This window comes from Rousettus aegyptiacus, unplaced genomic scaffold (assembly GCF_014176215.1).
Source record: "Rousettus aegyptiacus isolate mRouAeg1 unplaced genomic scaffold, mRouAeg1.p scaffold_m13_p_3, whole genome shotgun sequence".
In the NCBI taxonomy this organism is placed as follows: Eukaryota; Metazoa; Chordata; class Mammalia; order Chiroptera; family Pteropodidae; genus Rousettus; species Rousettus aegyptiacus.
Window position 1 is genome coordinate 52,549,235 of NW_023416306.1, and position 22,585 is coordinate 52,571,819.

The following is a 22,585-nucleotide window of genomic DNA, read 5'->3' on the forward strand; positions in this document are numbered from 1 at the left end:
ACCAAATTATCACTCTGAGAATATATGGCAAGTTTGATTCCAAAACTACAAAGAGTCACAGGTTGAGTGAAGAGATACAATCTATTTAGCCCCATTTAACTGACCATTTCCTGCAGAAATTAAAGTGGAAATATAATAATTCTGCCAAATTTCACACTGTAAGCACAGTGATTTTGTACTCGGCAACTTTTTTGTTACACCCTAGCTTCCTATCTACTTCCCAGGAATGTCCATGATTACTCTCTAGGTCAAGAATTTAAAATCTATCACTGCCAGCCTGCACAATTTAAAGTGGTTAGAATCTCCATCTTTTCTCTATCATCCCATCTTTGCTTTTATCATCAAGGAGATGCAAATTAAAAACACAATGAGATATCACTTCATGCCTGTCAGGATGGCTAGCATCAATAAATCAGAAAAATAACATATGTTGATGAGAACGTGGAGAAAAGAGAACACTTGCACACTGTTGGTGGGGTTGTAAATTGATGGAGCCTCTATAGAAAACAGTATGGAGGTTTCTCACAAAACTAAAAATAGAACTACGATGTGACCAAGCAATTCTGGGAATTTATCTAAAGAAATCCAAAACAATTTCGAAAAGTTAAATGCACCCCTAACAATTATAGCAGCATTTACGACAGTCAAGATATGGAAGCAACCTAAGTGTCTACTGATAGACAGATAAAGAAGATGTGGTGCAAATATACAGTGGAATATTACTCAGCCATAAAATTTCACTCAAAAAGAATGAAATTTTAATTGATTAGGTAAGATGATTAGAAAGCAGTAAGTCCAAAATATTGAGCCCTTTTTATTATTTTTTTTCATAATTTTGATTCCATATAATCAGTGAAGGTTTATATGCTTATTCTACCTGAAAGTAAATTATTAGAGTACTTTATTTTTAAATTAAATACAGCTCAACACTCTTATTGTTTCTGACCAAAGTCATACAAATGAAATCCCATGATATTTTATTCTATAGTTACAAAGGAAAGTTAGTGGCTTAAAACTGTGGTCGTGAATAAGGATATTATTTATCTAAAAACACATTAAAGTTCATGTATTTCTATGTCACATGGAAGACTAAGACACTCAAATTAATGGAGATGTCTGTAATTTCTTTAGTAAGATGAAAAATACCTGGCTACATTTATACGTTCTTTAGTATGGCATACTGGGTTCTCTGCAGAAGTGAAATGAATTTGTTAAAGATTATCTATTATGACTGTTTATTACTTCATAAGTTTACTGAGCTAGTCACTGGACTATAAATTTCTGTGTAAACCAATTAGTTGCCTTCCTAAAAACAAGGTGGTATAGTCTCTATCTGTTGCTTTTTAATAATAAAAAAAAAAGTGAAATAAAAAATGAGCTTCTCTACCAGTGTGTCAGAAATTTAGTTATGCAAAAAATAGTGAAGCAATACCGCTTTGGGTTATGATGTATTTTTAAAAAACTATTTTCAAAACAAATTTCAAGATATTCGTATTGAAATCCAGATGTAGCTTCAGGATCTCATAAATATTTTCTTAAACCCATTTACTTTGCAAGATTAAATGACTACTGAAGCTGTATGTGTCATGTTTTGTATCTCAAACTATTAAACATTTTAAATTTGTGTTTGGGATATAATGATTGCAGCCATATCATTTTCTTAACTGTATTCAGTAAAACATTTTTCCTTGAAGGATGCCAGTAAGTAGACACCTAATAAAGAACCCATGGTCTATATAGCTTGTGATGTGCCTGATTATACCTCTCTCCTAAAGATTTGCAATGCAGGTTGTCATAGTAAAGTCTTGGAGAAATCAAAGAATAAAGAAGTACTAGACTGAAGGAAACTGTTCCCCAAATTTATTTGAATAAGGATATTATTTATGTGGCTTCTTTATAACATCTTGATATTGTCCAGGGCAATATCAGCTTGGGAAATGCTGAATCAGTAATTACAAGGAGATCATGATGACTTGTGCCATTAGGCACTTGTGGTATTTTAGAAAACTCTAAAGAAAAAAAAATCCTCCAGTGAACCGAGCAGCACTCAGGCAACCTTCGCCATTAGCATACATTATTATTCATTCACATGTACATGTCTGAGATTTGGGGCAATGGAAAAATATATCGAATATCAAAGCTGTACATGGCTTCATTGCTTATAGAAACTACCTCTTTAGATTTAGACCTAGATTTGCAGACTCTCTGAATTGGATAGTATTCTAGAAGTTATCTAGACAAGTATTTCTCAGTCATGAAATGGAAATCATCTGAAGAGAGTGGCAAAAGTCTGATTGAGTAGGTTTAGAATAGTACTCTGATATTTGTAGCTTAAAATTTCCCACAGAAATTCTTTTCCGAACCGATTCAAGAACTTTTAAACTAGGTAGGACATGCTTTCTAAGGATCTTCTCTACAGTACTTCAATGAATGGTGACATCTAAGCCTAAATACTTCCAAGGAAGTTTGTGTTATTGCTAGAAACTTTTTCTTGCTTGAAACTAAAATATAACTAAGAGCTAGCACTCTCTGGTTGCTAATAGGTGCCAAGCATTATACAAAGCACCCTTGTGAATTATTTCATTTAACTGTCACAATAATGCCGTGAGGTAGATTCTATTATTATTTGCTTTTGTTGATGAGAAAATAAAACTTATAGAAGTCATATAACGCCTTTAAGAATCAAATTTTCTGTTCAAATACTTATTAAGAAGTTAGAATAATTTCTCTTATAGTAATAGAACTTGAAGAAAATGACACAGATCCTGCAATAATTGCTAACCACATATGAAAATGTGATCTATATTTTAATTTATTTGAAATTTCAATTCCTGTGAAGAACTTGACCAGATATATATTTGCTTCACATACAGACAATATTGTTTGACCCACGAATTACTCTAAAGATTCTTGTAGACTATAAATCAAAGAAATGTTCAATGAATATCAAAATAGTCACTATTACCATTTCTTTAATGTTCCCAGAAAGTTATTGTGAGGGAGAGCCCTCTTACCACTCTACCTTCAGAAGTTATGCCAAACATGTATTTTAGAAAAAAAAAATAGATGACTAAGAACTGCTTTTATTATTAACATTTGCAAACTTCATATGTCTCTCAGTGACATTTGGTTCCCTGAGATCCTACAATAAAATGGCATGGTACAAAAGAATCATTGTTACCTGTCAGATATTATTTCTAGCTTTGCTGATATAAAGGGAAGCAATACTTACACGAGGTCTAGTCTTTGAAAAGATATAACTATATAGGGCTGCTTTAGCCTTTTAGAAAAGAAAAAAATATTTTATTTATTTTTTCACTGCTATCTATATAAATACAAAAATCAATAATATGTATTTAAAATAAAAATCATAATATATGATAAAATGACCAAGTAAGTAAATATCCTAAACTTATGAATTGAGTTAGCTGAAAGCTTAAAACCATGAAGAAGCGCTATTCTATTTTTTTTTCTTTTCAGTCAAATCTCTATGTTGGGTTTTATTTTGCATTCTTATGCACCAAAAACATAGTGTTACCTAAATGTTTAAGAGGATTTTAAGCTTGACAGTTTCTAAGCACCCTCCCATGCTGAGTGCTAAGATACTTGATATAGTACATGGCAAGGACATTTGGTTAGTTGGCTCAGCTGTACAGAGAACTTTGGATTGAAATGCTGTGTTTCCTGTTCAGCTACATTCTATTTCAGAGACACAGTCTTCATCCATATTCCCAACTAATGTTTATACCAGTGCATGGGGTAATGTGCAAGAGTATAAACAATTCTGAGAAAGCTCATCTCCATCACTCCAGGATAAATAAGCCAAACTCAACCCTATCTCCAATGATGAATTTATGCATACAAAGGGTAACTTATCATTAATAATAAAGTTATTGCTATTTATTTTGAAAGAAATATACCTTCAGAGGATGTAACATATGGACAATGACATTACTACTCTATAAGACATATAAAATCACTTGACTTTTTTCCTATAGCAAGCCTGAGACTCATAAAAAGAAAAAGAAATAAAAATTAAAGCAAGACTGCTCTGTTTGTGCAGAATTCTCCATTTTTAGAGGGGGAAAAAAAAGTCTGGCATTTAACAAATACCAAAACGCAAACACTTTCATTTGTCATTAGATTTTAGGACAATCATGTATACATGGTTTCTGATATCTGTGCCATGTAGTTCTAATTCAGGTATAAAAATTTAATTCTTGTGTTAAAAACCCACCATTGATACTGAGGTAGCACTCTGAAAGGCTAGCAGTTTCCTCTTCAGCAGACTACATGTGTTCTTTCCAATGTTCCTCAGGCATGGCATAATGAAAATCATTTATTTAACTCTTCAGTAGAATAAATCCAATATCAAATATCAGTTTTAAGGAGATTGCCAGCTACATGTTGCACAGTCATGAGTCTTATTGTAATCCAGATCAGAAAGCTGATACGGAACTCTGCTGACTCAGCTGCATACAATATATCCTGGGAGACAAAAGTTTTTTCCAATGGCATCAAAGAAGCCATATGTTGCTATTTAAGTAATCAGATAATAGACTGATAAAAATGGAACACACAATTTCTTACCAAAATTAAGTATTAGAAAGCAATTGCACTTTCTAGAGTGAAACTTGGGCTTCTTCAAAACAAAAGAATACCGTTTGCTTTATTTTATGTCAAATTATACTAGAGAATATTTCCAGTATGAAAACAATATAGCATTTTTGAAGGCTACACTCTAGTTATCAAATGCAAATTTAGAACAAATAAAAATTATTTTGACAAGGGTTCAATAGGAATATTCACAGTGAATCATGTTTAACCAAATTGAAGGGGTAGTGGTGATGTGGAGGACAGTGATGTAAAATCAGACATATTGAAGAAATGGAGTATATCTAAGCTAAGGCACACCTTGGAAAAAGTAAATTAATCAATGGACAACTTTGGTTTCTGTAGGCATTTTGTCTAAAAGGTGGGGTATGGTGAAGGAACTACCGAAATTGCCGAGGAAATCATTATGATTGGTAAACGAAGCATAAAGCAGGCAAGGAGGAAATGGTATTTTATCTGAATCTATGTAAAGGAAGCAAAGACAATGAGCCACATGAAAATTAAGTATGTATCAGGCATGATGAAGTATTATGGCATAAATGCCTTTGACGTAACAGTAGACATTATCATGGAAGAGGTATTAATCCAAAAAAAAAAAAAATACTTTGAGCACATCTGGAAAAAAGAAAAGGTAGATATTTTATTTATAAAATAATTCCTCATTAAATGTTGTTTACATACACCAATAAGGTTATATGTATACATACACGTGTGTTTCTTTGTGCCCAGATAAGAATCTCTGGCTTTCTCTTAACTATAATCTTAAAACAAATTAAGAAAATACCACCATATAATCAATATATTTATTGATGCATTTCTAATATGGTTGGTCAAATGCAGACTGAAATTAAGCCCAGAGCAGAATGAAAAAAAGTGGCCATAATTGCTATCAAGACAATTATAAGACTGAAAAAAACAACTGATCATGAACTCTCTGCTCCAAAATTTCTTCCTTCTCTTTCTTTCTTTTCTCCTTGTCTTTCTTCTGATTCGGCTGAGTTTGCTTCTGTGATTGTTCTTTCTTGTCGTATTTTCTTGCTTTGTCGTTCTGCTTAGTAGTCTTTATTCCTGCCTTCTTGCTTAAGTAGGGCGGGGAGCGACGTAAGGAAGAACGAAAGAAAGAAAGAAGAAAGAAAGAAGAGAAAGCAAGAAGGAAGGACTTGACTTCATTCCTTCCTTCCTCCTTCCTTCCTTCCTTTCTTTCTTCCTTTCTTTTTTTTTTCTTTCTTTTCTTTTTCTTTCTTTCTTTTCTTTCTTTCTTTCTTTCCTAAAAAGAACTAATAAAACTAAACTACTAAGCTCAGACCAAATCTGACTCATTTGATTCCTGGTGAGTTCAGACCTGCTGGCTGCTATTTCAAGCCTCATTTCTTTTTGACCTCCAATAATAAAGTTGAAATCAGCCAGTTTCCACTCAGCTTTGTTGCATTGTCTGCCAGTTTATAAGGCTTTATATTTGCACCAAAAATGTTATAGGAGGAAAACCACAAAGAAATCACAAATCTGGGCAATTTTCCCTGTTTTAAACAGATTTCAAATAGTACCAAAAGTTGTCAACCATTGGACATACTTGATAGCAGAAAATAACCCAAACCCTGAAAATATCTGTCATTATTTTGTTAACTCCTTATAACAAGAAACTGCTGTATTGGACAACTAGTCCCCCCTCCCTTGTATCCTCCCTCTCTAGCACCTCTTTCAGTTTCTTCTGGGTGCTAGGCTCTCTTAAACTTCTCACAGTCTAGCAGGAAGAAAGACAAATAAAGAAACACTAACATATAACATCCCTGAGCCTGAGTTTATCCAGTGTGGTAGTATCATTATTAGAACTGGCCCCTTACTTAGATAAAGTGGGTCCCACCTGATCTGCATGGTCAAAGAGTGTCCCAAAGTCCTCTTGGTTTTAGATTTCCTAAACTGTCTGTGTGGCAGCACCTTGCAGTCAGAAGAGGCATGATACTTCTGGCATGACAGCCATTCCTATCTGGCCATCAAGACAGCGCAGGAATTATACGGAGGCTGTCTCTTAGTAGCTCTCTCACACCATTACTATTCTTGTTAGTTTGACTTTTATCCCGTAGTTCCTGTGCTTACCTCTAACTTAGCATTTTTCTTCACTGTGCTGTAATTGTCTGACAAGAGAGATATCTCCCCTTTAGACTATGAGAGCATTCAGGTCAGAGACTTTACCTTTCATTTCAGTTTTCCACCACCTAGCAAGACACTTGGCACACAGTGAGTGCTCAAGAAATACTTGTTGAATGAATTCATTAGAAAATAGAGCTCCCAGTTGAGAATCACTGACCTAAAGAATTCAGCTAGTATTTCTTAAGCATGTACTGTGTTCTATGCACGAGACACAAGGATACAGCAGAAATAAAGATTCACGTCTTCACAGAGAGAAAACAAATAAATGACAAATAAGTTGTGATAAGATCAGTTTAAACATAAAGAGGTTAATCAAATAAAGACTGGCTGTTTTAGATTATGAAGGCTTCTTTGAGGAGGTGACATTTGAGCTGAGACGTGAAGAATGAGATGGAGCATGTTATGTGAATGGAAAGGAGAAAATCGTCCAGGCAGAAGGATCAGTTAGTATAAAGATGAATAAAAGCTTGGAGTGTCCCAGGCATAGAAAGAAGGCTATTTTGCACAGAGCACTGGTAATGAGGGAAGAATAGTAAGAGAAGAGATTTACAGTGTAGGCTGAGCTACATTATACAGGACTTTTAAACCAAAGTTAGGAGTTAAGATTTTATTCTACAAGCAATGAGAAACCTTTATAGGTTTTTAAGCAGGAGAGTGATACAAGTCATTATGTATTTTAAATAAATAATGCTGTCGTCAAGGACATATAAAATACACTGAAGGTAATAAAACAGGAATCAAAGAAAATAATTAGACAGGGATGATATTCAAAACATTTAACAACTTCTACAGCTTTGACAGCTATCAATCAGAAAAGTCGCCAACCAGTCAGAATGAACACAGCCATTATATCTAAATATAAACTGAATAGTTGGTTGATCTCATGGCATACAGTAAGAAATAATGGTGGCATGAACTATGTAGAAAGTATAAGGATGAAGAGAAGTAAATTGACACAAAATAAATTTGGAAGGTACATCTGAAAGGACTTGCAGACAGACTAGATATAAAAAGTACTTAAATAAGGGAGGGATCTTTCGTAAATCAAATTGAATGCACTGGCTTGAGCAATCAGTGGTATGGAATTCTATTTCATTTTAATGAATAATAGTCAAAATCTTTGTTTCAGACATGATAAATTTAGATTTATTTATGCTTTCAAATGAATATGCTAAATAAATGACTGGGCTTCCACATTTGATGTGAGGTTAGTGATGGAGACTGGAGATGAACATTTAAGAATTATCAATATTTAGTCAATTAAAACAAGCTCAGAGAAAATAAACCAAAGAAGACAACCAGAGGGAAGGCTTTGGGGGCAGGAATTTAACAAGAGAAAGCACCTTGGTTAAGCTTCGTTTGTCTCTTAACTTTGTCAGAATTTGGTCCTGCCAGAATATCTGGTCAACCGAGTACCCAAAGCCCTCCATTTACCTTGGTACTTTCTAAATTGGCTGCCAGTTTTATTCTAAAATAAATATATAAACGCATTAATTTGGTACATTATTGAAATATGCAGGCATGACACATATTTTATATGTGTTTATTCAACCCTAGCTACTTTTACTTCATTAACAAAATAGATGTTAAATCATTAGCTGAAAGCATGTACTTGATCATGATGCTTTGGCTATTTTCAATTTTTATGAAACTCACAAATGAAGACTATTATTAAAGGTCTTTCTGAATATGATATATATAATCTATAAATCAAAATATTTCACCTCACTTGCCTTCTTTTTATTTTCCCAATCCATATATCCATGCACAGAGGCCTAAACACACATATTCAATTACATAATGTATGTGCAATAATGTCATGGCCCATTATATTATTTTGATATCAAATGTGCAGCTATTAATAAATGTTAAAATGTTCAGGAATCTAGCATGAAAAGATCTTAGATTCTGAGTATAATTTATACATACAGCTGCTTTTAAAGATATACATACATTTTCTAAATATTATGATTTTAAAAAATGTTAATGTATATAGTGCGTGCAATGAGGTTGATGTCTACCAGATAATTTGAATAACTCAGTATAATTACATAAAAAAGAGTTTGGGCTTCAGGTAAAGAAAAGACTAAATTGTAGCAGCAGCTATGTTCCTGTGGGTCATACTGCACATATCAGAACAGAGAAGTTAGCAAGGTTCACACCTTAGGGAGAACACAAGTTTTTGTTGTGGTATGAGCATAATTTAAAAATTATGAACTGCATAAATATAGAGGACAACCTGGCGACAGCAAGAGAGGAGGGAGGTTGCGGGTCTTGGAGAAAGAGGTGATGACTTAAAGAAGTACAAATCAGTAGCTGATAGATGGTCATGGAGATGGGGAGCACGGCATAGGAAATGCAGTAAGCATTAATGTAATGGCTAGGTGGAGAGCCAGAGCAGAGAAAGAGCAATCGGGAGATCATTTTATAAACTATATAAATGTCTAATGTGCTGCATACTTGAAACTAATAATAAAATTAAATAAAATGATAAACATCTGAAAAAATTATGAATTGTTTTAAAAAATGTTAAATGCAACATCATTTTCTGATTACAAGTTACATTAAGGAAGTCACACTAAAGATTTAGCAAGTAGACAATAAAATATTCTACTTAGGAAATTTCTACAGCAGCTTCAACACATGTTTACATCAATCACATTTAGTGAGGCTATTGCTCTTACAGATAGTCCTAGTACAAGACTTTATTTAACCATGACTTAAATATTCAGTTCTTCCAACTTAATTGATTTCCCTTCTTCTCTTCTTATTTACATATTTAATTACATATATCTTGTCTTATTTACATATTTAATTAATTCCTAAGTTATCATCTCCTACCCTCATTCCTCCAACAGAAAGTCCTAGGGCTTTCAGCTCCTGGGAGCTGGTATGTCTCAATTGCTGATAGGATTTTAGAATTTTATACATCACTATGAGTAATATTCCACCCTCCAAAAAGGTAGCTGTAACACCCCAACAAAGCTGGGAGATAACACAAATATAACAAATAACCTATTTCAAGATCAATTGTTTGGATTAGATTCTCATCATACTATTTTCCCTTCTACATAGCAAGATCTACTGCCTGACTACATTTTGCATCCACATCAAGGACACGTTTATTTGTCCAATCAGTAAATATTTATGCTGCATTTATTTATAATCAAAGCATTATTGCATGATGTTTAGGAGTGTAGATTCCCTAGTTTGGAATATCAGCTTTACCACTTACCAATTTTAACTCTGGGCAAGTTACATAGCTTCTCTGTTTTTCAGTTATCCATTTGTAGAATTGGTGTAATGATAGCATCAGAGGATTAGTATGATTGAAGATGCATTAAGCACTTAAAATTTAGCATCTGGGCTTTTAACATTATATATTGTTATCTTTTAATTATTATTATTATTAAGATGTGCTTGTGTAGTTTATATGAGGTGCTAAAATCCATTGCTAAAAAAGACAATCCTGCACTGAGATATTTTTAAGCTGGTTGGGGAGATGCATGAGTGATAAAGATAATTCCAAAATAATGTGTGCTTTGATAGGAGTACGTCCAGATCTTGTAATATTAACTCTAAATAAAGAAAACTGGCTTAATGCTGACAGGAAATGATTACTATGAAAACATTGAACATAAATTCTAATCTGTTTAAAACAAAACATCGAAATTTTTAAAAAAATTAGTTTCTCCAGATAATTTTCACTGTAATTCCAAGAAATCACGTGAACGGAATTTTTTCAATTATTTCAGAGGTCCATCTTTTGTTTCAATGTGTTGATTATTTAATGGTTTTCAATTCGAGCCAAACAGGGGTCATGTATTCTCTGTGGGGACACAGTGTTCTAGTAGTTTCCAGGAAAATTAATATCTAGGAACCAAAGTAGGAATATGGCATACAAAATCCTTATGGATTCTCATTCATCTCTTTATTGTTCTTTTGTTCAGACTTACCTAAAGTGAGGGAAAACTTTTTAAAGATTGAATCTATATACATGTACATAGTATTATTCCACATGTCTTTCCCACTGACCACAAGTATTGAGATTACTTGAGTGTCTTATATTGAAAAAAAGGGAAGGTAATGTTAGGTTGAGTGAATTTTTGGGTGGCTGAGGTATTTAGGGTTACTCATTTTACTGAGCTAGCCCCAAAAATGTTAGTTTTATGATGAGAGACTTATGTTCTAAAACTCCACATAAATCACATCTCCATTTAAAGGTAGTTTGTTTTTAATGAAATTTATTGTGAATACTTCATTCTATCATTGTTTATGTTCACAAATTTAAATTTTGAATTAGATTTTTTTAAAAATACAAGATAAAGCTTTTAATTAAAAATAAATTCAGTGGTTTTCTAGGATGGAGTAGAAATCTGAAGAGTGGAAAAGGAGAAGGAAAATAGAAAGTCTGAGGTAAGGAATAAAATAAGCTAAATACATAACTACTGATACTTAGGGTAAACCCTACATAGACCAGTCCTTTTAATGTTTTCTTTTCTTTTGCATTTTCCTTTGTTAATTCCATTTGGATATCATATAAGTCTTACTTCAATTAGTCTTTTTTTTTCTTTCAGACATTAGTTTTTGTGAAAGAACAAAAATATTTTTTTGAAGAAAGCATGTCCAGAAGCCATAGATAACCTGTCTTGAAACAATTACTATTTTATGGCCCATACAAATATGTACCAGTGAATCAGCAAATAGATATATTAGAAATATTGTTTATAAACCAATGAGTTCAAAAAATTAAATCACATGAAACAGGTTGTAGGGGTGGGTCCTTACCATTGTGAAAACTCCCCACCGTGCTATTTGTATGATATATTCTATTCGTAATAAACTCTATAGAGGAAATTGCCATTTTAGAGAGAGGCATTTGCTAACAGTCATTTAGACTTTGCTTAAGTATGAATAACTGCTCATTGTTATTTGAAATTAATTGAAGTATCAGTATATATCTAAATGTTTCTTTGTAAAAAAGAATCTTTCTAATCTGAATATCATGTATGAATAACTAATTCAAATATTTACTGAGACATGACTAATTTAACTATAAGAATTAGGTACAGATGGGGATGTATATAGTGGTTTATGTAGTAAAATGTATTTCTTATTACAACATCAACATTTTTCATATTTCTTATTATGACATCAACATTTTTCAAAACACAGCTAAGTTATCAATGAGATAAAAGTTTTATAAGTTTTGCTTTAATTAATGAGAAAGCCCACTGCACAGTTTCTCTCAATTGAATGGGACTTGTTTCATCTAAGTGAGGTTAAGTAAGGGCCAATCATTTTGAAGGTTGTAAATTTTTCTAAATCTTTCATGATTCAAGTTCATATGTACCATTTGCAAGTGTGAAAATTACTACATAAAATATCAGTAACAATAATAACTTATGTCGTATTTCATGCTTTAAAAGTCTTTGTTCTGAAATATTGAATTGGATGAGACATGGGTCAAACTCAAGCTTATAAACAATGCAGTTGAACAGAGGTATCTTTATTTCACAGAAATTATGATGCCTCCTTTGGAGACATAATATTCTCATTCTATTAATAAAAATAAACAATATCTAAGACGAAGTCAGTCTCTTTTCCAATTTAATTAAAGGGATGTTTGATTTCAATGCTTCATTGAATTTATTTTGTCCCTAAACAAATATTCAATCATAATTAAATTAACTGTAGACGATGTTACAGATTCCAAATCCTCTCCTTCCCATGCTTCAGGGAATGAATGTGGTACAAAACATTCACATTTGTGTGCAAATAAATAGGGCTAAACCATTTTTTCCACCAAAACGTGATTTATAATTTAAAAATATTATGCCAAAAATGAGATTTATTTATGGTAAGAATAGATTACATATAAAATATAAATCGAGTTATGTTTATTTTTCATATCAAATAAAGTTTGATATATGACACAAAAAGACTTATTTTTTTAAAAGCTAATCCAAGAGCAATTAATTTTACTTCTTGCCCATTTCATATCATGTGATCAGGGTTATTTTTAGGGGCATTAAAAGGGTTCTTTGTCAAGTGATTCCTGTGTTTGGCTGATCAGGACAGATGGAGAGTGTATGTGAAATATGGATTCCAGAGCCCATCTTGGAATCACAGAAAGAGAAGTTCACTAGGGGCTGGCTGGCATATAGGTGAAAATAAAGTCTAAATATTTGAAGATTCCTCCCTAGGTTTTTCTGATGGTGCCTCAGACTTGGCAAGTTTCCTCTAATTTATTTCACTAACAACTTGTTGCCCAGGGACATTTATTTTGCATAATATGGAGCTGTCTGAATATTAATCAACATTTTCCTCAAATGAAAAACTGGTTATTCATTTACTATGGAATTAGCAATTTATCCTAAAGAATTAAGATTTAGAGCATACTTAAAGAAAAGCAAAGGCAGTTTTACAAAAGACTTCATAAGCAAAAAAAACAAAAAAAATGTGTGTGTGTGTGTGTGTATGACAGAGAAGGAAAGAGAGAGAAAGAGAAAGATAGGGGAAACTTTTTAGTTCAGAGTCGTAAAAAAACTAATTTGAAGACATGGATGCACAGGAATTTAGATGTAGGTACTATGTCAAATCACTGTTGGACACGCTCGGTATTTGAGAGAATCATTGTTTTGTTACTTGATAGTGTGGTCCCATATGTCGCTGAGTCTATATTATACAACACACAGTGTTTCCAGTTGCTTATTATCTGCAGAAATCCAGTGCAGGGCTTAAGGGCCATACATAGGAAGAATGAGGAAAGGATCCACTCTCTCCTGAGAGCATTGGCACAGTCCTATTTCATCCAAATCACAACTTTGCTGGAAAGGGAACTGGGTGAGACTAGGTATAGCTTGGGCAAAAAGGAGATGTCCATGTTCTAATAGGACTCAAACAATATTTCCAAAGCCTTACTTCTGACCTCCATGCCCAAATCCTGCTACTTCTATAATCTCAATGGCTAAGGGAATATTCAATAGTCTATGTGGTCATTTTTGATTCCTCTCTCTCTCCATTTCACTCATTTAATCTATTAGCAATTCTATCAACTACCTTCGAAATCTCCCTACTACCTCTCACACCTTCAGTGTTACAACCTTGGTTCATGCTATCCATCATCGAGCACCCAGAATATTACAACGGCCTCCAAATAGGTTTCCGATGATGACCTAACTGAAATGATAGTTTTAAAATTGTACCATGTGTCAGGTCTATGGCCATGCCACCCTGATCTCATCTGATTTTGGAAGCTAAGCAGGGTTGGGCCTGGTTAGTACTTGGATGGGAGACCACCTAGGAATATGAGGTGCTGCAGACATTTAAAAAAACAAACAAACGAACAAATAAATAAATAAATAAAATTGTACCATGTGTGTTTTCCATATAAATCTAGTGATTTACTAATTATTAGGAGTAAAAGTTTAAGTATTTGAAATGGCTCATAAGACCTTACAGCAATATCACTTTACCTTTCCCCATAATGTTCCCTATCTTCTTCTGGATACTTTGTGTTTATTCATAGCATTTTTTATCATCTGACTTGCTATATTTCATTTATTTATTGTTTGATTCCTCTCAACAGACTACATGTCCCATGAAATCAGAGATATTTGTATATAGAGATTGTGTGTGTGTGTATGTGTGTAGGCGTGTCTTTATCCCTGGCTCTTAGAACACTACCTAGCGCTTTGCAAGTGTTCAATAAATAATTTTAAATGTTAAATGAAAATCTGTAGATACACTACAGATGTTATCTCAAAAAACAGAGGTAATAAACGTGTTCACAGTATAACCATTTTAGGCTCCTCCTATGCAATGACATAGTGATGGCACTTAGTACTTATTTAAGCCTTATTATGCTTTACCTTGAATTATATTAATTTGAGATCACATGTCTGTGGTAACCAGATTATAAATTCCTTGAGGGTAGGAGAAATCATGTCTGGAATTTAAATTTTAACTAAGCTTAAAGAAATGTAGTGTTTTGTCCAAATTCTCAGCTGAGCTGTGATAGGGGACTCATGTCTGTCTACTCGGCTTTTATACTTCTAACTTGAAAGATTCTATACTTCACACCATCCCTCTAGCACTTAATACAAACCTTTGCACATAGTAGACAAACACATTAAATAGTTCTTGGTTTATTGCTTCCTATGTAATCCTTTGGCTCAGAGAAACATCCGACTGACTTCCTTAGTTCTGGATTGAATTGTTTGAGTAAAACAGACCAAATCAATATGTGTATACACAGTGTCTAAAGACACTCAAGATGACTGAATCATTTTCACTGCTATAGCTGCCACCATGAGGTCTTCACATGGCTGCAAGAGACAGTGCTAGAGAGAAAGAAAAATGCTTCCAAAGCTTTACTTCTCTGCTACATACCCAGAAGGATACTAAGCATAATAAAAAAATAAATAAATAAATAAATAAACAAACACTAAAGAGGGAAACAACTGGGTTTGAATCTAATTACCAAAAATGCTGACATTAATCCAGCACTAAACTCACTTGATGATGCAGAATTATTTGGGTCAAACTATTGTAAAAATATGCCATATGTTAGAAATTTGGCTATTAGTGACAAGTTATAAGAAAATATTTTATTAAATACTTTTTAGTAATTTAGAGATTATTAGATGTACTTGGTAATAATTAGAAATATTGATATTGAAAAGAAAATTTTACTACCTTTCCTTTTATTCTCCAGTGGTCACGTAGGTGTTTTGGAATTAGTTCATTAGCTTATGACACACTTTTAAATATAATGGAGAAAACTATGAAATTAAATTTTTAACATGAAATTGTCTTATATATGCCATTATGTATGTGCATATGTGCACACATATATAAGCACACGCATATATAGTAATTTGAGAAGACAAGTTACTTCTTTTGTTAATGAAATATCTCTACTAACTCTGTAGGGTAGTGTTTTGATATCTGAAGGTGAATTTTTAGCTTTCACTACCTCATCAAATGTTGAAAAAAGAGTAAATTCATGAAGTTTATGTTCATATTAAAGAAAAAAAATAGCAAGCACTAGGATCTCAAGAATTTTAGTTTACTTTGATTTTTAAGTCTCTAATTAACATTTACATTTAGTCATGTAGTTTCATGTAGTCAGGTAGTTTTTAGACTAAAGTTTACTATAAGATGATTGCATTCTATATGACATTTTCCTCTTGATTATTTACTTATTTGAGTTAATAAAATAACTATAGATTCTTATAGAAGGAAATTCAAACACTTTAAAATTATCATCTGAAATTCTTTGAGTACATAATGAATAACGGTCATGAAAACTCAGTTAATGGAACATCCCAAACATAAATAATTGGATTCTAGAAAGGAAAGACTAGAAGGAAAAAGGCTAGCAAGTATAATAATATAAAATCAAAAGTGATCAACTTTACCTAAAATAATTCTCTTTTGGTAAAGCACATATTCTAAGTGCTAAAATTTTGCAGTTTTAATTAACCATTTACACTGCCTCCATATAACAGTCTAAGGTTTTCCAAGACAAGTCAGTAGTTTAAATATGGTCTTTGTCTATATGATGAGATGCTTCTTTCTATCATCTATCTATCTATCTATCTATCTATCTATCTATCTATCTATCTATCTATTTATAGTTTTACTTTTTAGGTGAGGCAACCCTTGGTCGACCTCACGGATTGCAAGGACCTTGTCAGCTTACAATTCCTTATTTTTTAAATTTTTTACGCTTACAGCACCTGGTCTTCCTAGTTAGTCTCCCATCCAAGTACTAACCAGGCCCGACCCTGCTTAGCTTTCGAGATCAGATGGGATCGAGCTTGTTCAGGGCATTCCCATTAGGAAATGCCCATTAGGAACTGCTTTTAAGATTTGTCATTTGATAAGGGATTTATTCTTTCTCTGGCTCACTCAGAGATAAACCAGATCTCCAGTAGTAGTGCCGAGAGAGAAAGGTGACATTTTCTTCTTGTTTACTGTTTGGTTCTTAAGTCTAAGATATCAGCTTAAAACAAAACAAAAGAAAACAAAACAACACCAACAAAAACAATCTCAAAAGCCCAATTACATGATTTCACTTGCTTAAAATGTAATTTATTGTTAATGAAATCACAGAAAAATGTTTCCACAGTTTATAAAATGTAGAGTCTAGTAAGTAAGGCAAATTGTTGTTGAAATTATTGACTCTCCTGTTACAATAGTTGCATTTCAGTTTTGATATACGGAATTTTATTTCTACCATAACAATAATTTATTTGTAGGCCTCAAATTTTCTGTGTCACTTTCCTTGGCCTCTGTTGTTTTAAATCAGATGTGATAATTGTGGTGAAACTTCCCATTCTCTTTCTCTCTTGAAAACCTTAACTGACTAGATGTTATCGAATCTGGTGTTGAGAAGTTATAAGCTATGAATAACTTGCGTGACAAATTTTTGCAGAAGCCTTTATTTAGAGTGTCCTCATATTTCCTGTCTGAAAATATAGGAGACTGACAAATGGATATGTAATTCCTTCTTAGCCCTAATGTCTCTGAGGGTATGGGATTATTTTTTAACTCTCTGTAGAAAAACCATGGGTGTATATTGAAATCTGTAGATGACTTTCTTTGTAAAATGTTATGACTTTCTTTGTAAAATATTAAGCAAGTCAGAATTAATCTTTACTATGTTCTCATGGCACACTATGAGCTTCTGTTAAAAATGTTTCTTTGTCAGTGATGTGTAATTCAGCTGAATTTCTGGTGCATCAGTCTATCTCACATGATTGAAAAATTTATGTTGAGCAGAAAAATAGGAGTTCTTCTTTATCTCTGTTATATCGGGCTTCAACTCAGGTTTAAATAACACCATCTTGCATTTCTTGAATATTTCTCTTTGTATATAATATCTTGACTCCCTCCCAAAAGAAATCATAAAATAGATTTTATTATCTTATTTTGCAGTTGAGAAAACAGGCTCAGAGATATTTGTTCACTTGCCAAAAATGACACAGCTGGTAAGGGAAGGAGCTGGGTTGTCAGATTTGTCTTCTGCCAAAGATCAAGCTCCTTCTACTATGATAGGCTTTGCATTTTCAAGACAGATAAATAACACCTGTTGAATCATTTTTTTTTTTCCTGGAAACACTGAACACATGATTATTTCCCAAAATGTGACTACTTGATCTGAGAACTATAAAAAGAAACAAGCAAGAGCAATTAAATTACCCACTCTAAGCCTCAGCTTTATCTGCCAAATGGAGACCTCGCATTGAGTGTGGTGAGATTTAATTAAGTGTAGTTATGCGATGTGGAATCACTTACATACCTGGCAAAGAGATGTTCTCAATGACTGTTAGATAAAATCATCATCATCATCATTATCATCATCATCACCATCATTATCAACATCATTATCATCCTCACCATGATTCTTACCCTATTTGTACATAAAGTGCAAACATCTCTCAAAACAGAAGCAGTTTTTATATTTAAAGTGGCTCTACCAGAACTTCATAAATATAAAAAAATATATGTATATATATATAGTTCCTTGTAGTTGTTTTAAAAGTGACCTGTGACAGTTTTCCATTTATTTTACTTTTAATAAACACCTTATCTTTTAAAAATTTTAGTGTACTCATTGTGCTTAAGGAAGATGCCACCTTTGTGTGGGAGGGAAAGGCTAAGATCTGAAACTTTAAAGGTACATTCCTTAGCTTGCTTCTTACCAGCTGAGCATCATGAGTAATAATTGAGCGTATGCCATATATTCTAATATATAACTAGAATTTTAAAATAGAACTATATAAACAGTTCTATATTTTAATGAGCACTGATAAATATTTGTTGAAAGAATGAATAAATTAAGTCCTTTCATGTTTAATCTGATGTTACCATTCTGGGCTGAAGTTACTTATAGTTCTTATATATTCAATATCATATTTCATTATTATAACTAGAGTAGGCATTAAGTAGTAGCATAAAAACAGTAATGATACTTAGCTTTATTAAGTTTTCTTTACTAAGCTATTTGTTCAACATATAACCAGTAAATATGAGAGCCAGACAGCCACCCATAGATCTCAAATCCAAATTTGGTGCTTCTCGACTTTTAGATTATACTGGCAGACTGTGAGGTTTTTGATCAATTATCCTAAACTTAGGGAAATGACTATTGATTATTCAGAAGAATACATGCTAAAAGAATGTAAAAGGATAAAAAGGATAAATTTGTAGTATCCTAATGCCCTGTCTTATGATTTTTACTTGCTAAAGAATGGTGGGGAATATCTTGAATAATTGTATGCATATCTCTGGCTGTTCTTGATGAAGAAGGCAGAATCCTTATCTATCTATCTATCTATCTATCTATCTATCTATCTATCTATCTATTTATTTAGAGAAAATATTTATTATAGTCGTGAACCAAAGTCAATGAGCAGTTTGTAATAGTAAAGAACATTTCTAGAATGCAGTTACTATTAGAAAAGAAAAAAAAAGTTCTTTAATAGTTGAGTCACTGTGTAATAATATATTTGGGGGAAAAATAGGCCTCTTTTGCTGTTGTCCAACATGTAACTAAATGCCTCACTTATTTTCTCCTTTACTGCTAGATGCTCAGTACACGTGTACATAGCGCACATTTAAACCCCTACTAACAACCTGCAGAGCAAGTCATTCTGGTTGCTATCTAAATTTTGCTTTATTTGGACGAATGAATTTTTGAATTGAGAAGACCCTCACATATTTTTCAAAGGTCTCGTCTGTCACTTTTTAGTACCTTTCTGATTCTGTGAAACAGAATCAGAAAGGTACTAAAAAGTGACAGACGAGACCTTTCTGATTCTGTTTCACAGATGATATGCCCCGCAAATAAATCAAGTTCCGAAAGCCATTGTCAGAGAGGCAGTGCTACATATTAACCCTCGTTTCCATTATTTTCTGAGCAGGGAGCTGGACTACATTTTTAAACTTTCCTTTCAGTTCAATAGGGTCATATGACCTAGTGTCAATGAAATGTAAGCAAAAATTATATATAATTCAGACCTGTCTTTAAATTTCTGTAGTACCGCATTTATCCTCCCCTTCTCCTTCTCCATTTCTCTCCACTTCTCTGTCTCTATCTGTCTGTCCGTCTCTCTCTGTCTCTCTGTCTCTCAAACTCCTCCTCCCACCTATCTTTCTCTTCTCCTCCCTTCAGGTAAAGTTTATTAGACTCTGAAGTGGGAAGAATCTAGGTTCCTGAGTGACTTCATAGAACAGAGCACCTTTGAAATATGCCCTGGACTATGACATATATAAATAAAAAATGTTTGTTGTGTTAATCCAGTAAATTTTGGGGATCATTTGTCGCAGCAGTTAACCTACTCTGACTTAGCTTAGAATATTAGTTTCTCTTTTACAGCTTCATCAACATTGGAAACAATAAACCACAAAGTTAGTTTATTATTTTTCTAGTATATTAAAACATGGTTCTACATTTAGGATAAAATTCAATATGTTCTATGATTTCCCTTAGCCGCCTATGTTTGGTCTTTACATAATTCAGGGACCAAATCTCCTATATTGACCAATGTGGAGCAGTGAACACAATTAAGAATAAGTGTTTTCTATCTGTGTTTGTATTAGTATTATGATATATAAAAATTATACACACACACACACACACAATTAGTTCAGTCAGCAAAGTTTCTGGGAAAGCACAATTATTCAGCTTGGAATATCTGCTTGGAGGTTGAAAGTGGGCCATGGGTATCATAGCGGCTCTTCTCATGTCTCCTTTTTCCCAGGGAACAACAATAGGTTCTCTTGGTAATACCTACAAAGCATGTTGTCTGACTGCTATATATACATATCCATTTTTATAGTGATCATCTCAGTGGGAGCTCTATTAGGAAATTAAAATGGGGTGCTGATAAGACTGAGTGATTCAATGTTCCAGCCTTTTCTTCGTGCTTGTGGGGACCACCTGTAGTCCCACAAAACAAGTGTGGGTTTTGAACAAAAGTTATTCATGTGCAGACTCATCACAACTTAAGCTTCATAGGGGCAAAGCTCAGGAAGCCCTAGAAGAATCGTGTAGCAGGTGTTCTGGTGCCATCTCTAGAGGACTTATGATACTCCTGTCTTTAGGGACATGGCCTCAGGACCAGCAGAATGACTAGCATAAGGAACAGGATAAGTGGGTCAATGGGGAATAAATTATAGTTTCTCTAGTTGAATGGTTATAATGAATTGGAGAGTTTCATTCTTAGAAAGATGTTTTCTCTGTTACTCCTCAAACATGGTAATCTTACTGAAGCCTTGATGGGTATGTGGTTTTCATCAGCAACTTCAAAATGCATTTACTCCTTTTGCTATGAAATTCTTGCTCAGAAATTTTGCCCAAGTTATCAGGGACTTTTCTGCACCAGGCAATCCCTAAACCGATCATTATATTTTAACATTTTCTAATAATGTACATTGCCTGTTTTAAGCTTAACCAAAGATGCTTTAGCTTCTATAGACCACTTGGTATAAAATGAAACTGCAACATTTATCTAAAGTTTCACAATAGCAGAGGAAACAAGAAAAATCAGAATTTCCTGACTTCTGTTATTGAATCCTATTACTCTGGTTTATATTTTCAAAGAATTTTTGTATACCCCATTTGTCCTAAATATCTTCCATTTGCTCCTTTAACTTTACACCTCCCCTTCTACTTCTCTAGACTTGGGAGGTTGATCCAGAGGGGCCACATTGTCCGGCTTCCTGCAACCACTGGAGAACACTGGTGGAGACAAGGAATGGAGTCCTTACCAGGGACTGTATCCCTCCAGGGAAGGTGTGAGCACCTGGGTTCTCAGGTTTTTCTGTCTCTGGGTTCCAATACCCACTCCCTTCCCTCACACTTTCAAGTGGTCACACTTCACTACCTCTTGGTCTCTACTCCTCTCGCCTTTGCAAATAGCCTATCATATTCTCATAAAATACCAATTGGATTGTGCTATTTTTTTTTAATCTGAGATGCTGCCAGATAAACCCTCTTATTTCATGTTTATACCAATTTTATAAAATGCTTGTACCATGTTATGGTAGAAGGATTTCATACACAGAAAAAAGAAAATGATTTCCCCAGGATCACAAAGCTAACCAGTGGTTGGAATAGGAATTTTGACTCTTATTACAATGTTTTTTCCACAACCTTGCTCTCTCTTCCTTTAGTATAATTATTTAATCATGTTAACTTCATTATGTTGAATAAACGTTGAACTAGTTATCACCTTCTATTATATTTTCCAAGTAAAGATCAGGCATTGAAAGAGAGCCCTTTTAAATGAAAATCATTGATGCAAATCTTTTATGGTAATGTGGATGTTAATCACAGTAATTTTTAAAACAGCGAATGTTTAATAATGGCATAATTAATAATCACAGATCATCACAACATGGATCTCTTCGAATATCTTGAATATTAAAAGTTCGGTATATTAGGCATTCACAAATATTGTATGTGATGGAAAACTAATTTGCTAATAAATTTTGAATGAACAATTAACCCATCTTCAGAGCAGGGAAGGTTCGATATTGCCAATCCTTGTGTGAAAAATCACTAGGATTTGAAAAGTAACATGTTCAAAATATATATATTTGGCCAGTTGTACTAAGTGATCTGAAATAAAGCAAAAATAATTTATTTCATGTAATATCTTTTATGAAGTGTTATCATGTGATCATTTATCAAGAGGTGTTAAGAATTTTTTTTGTTGTTCTTCCTTCTAGAAGCAGATGTTCTGTGTATGGAACTAGATGGCACACTTTTGCTAAAGTGAACTTTCATTATCATAGTAATACCTCA

At 33.3% G+C, this 22,585-nt stretch overlaps 1 protein-coding gene and 1 pseudogene across 39 annotated transcripts in view; both read right to left on the reverse strand.

The window, feature by feature from the left end:
• The window catches only part of PTPRD (protein tyrosine phosphatase receptor type D), a 1,934,582-nt gene that overhangs the window by 685,880 nt on the left and 1,226,117 nt on the right, over positions 1 to 22,585 (reverse strand). The gene's annotated exons all lie outside the window — the stretch shown is intronic.
• LOC118600887 lies at positions 16,497 to 16,612 on the reverse strand (annotated as a pseudogene).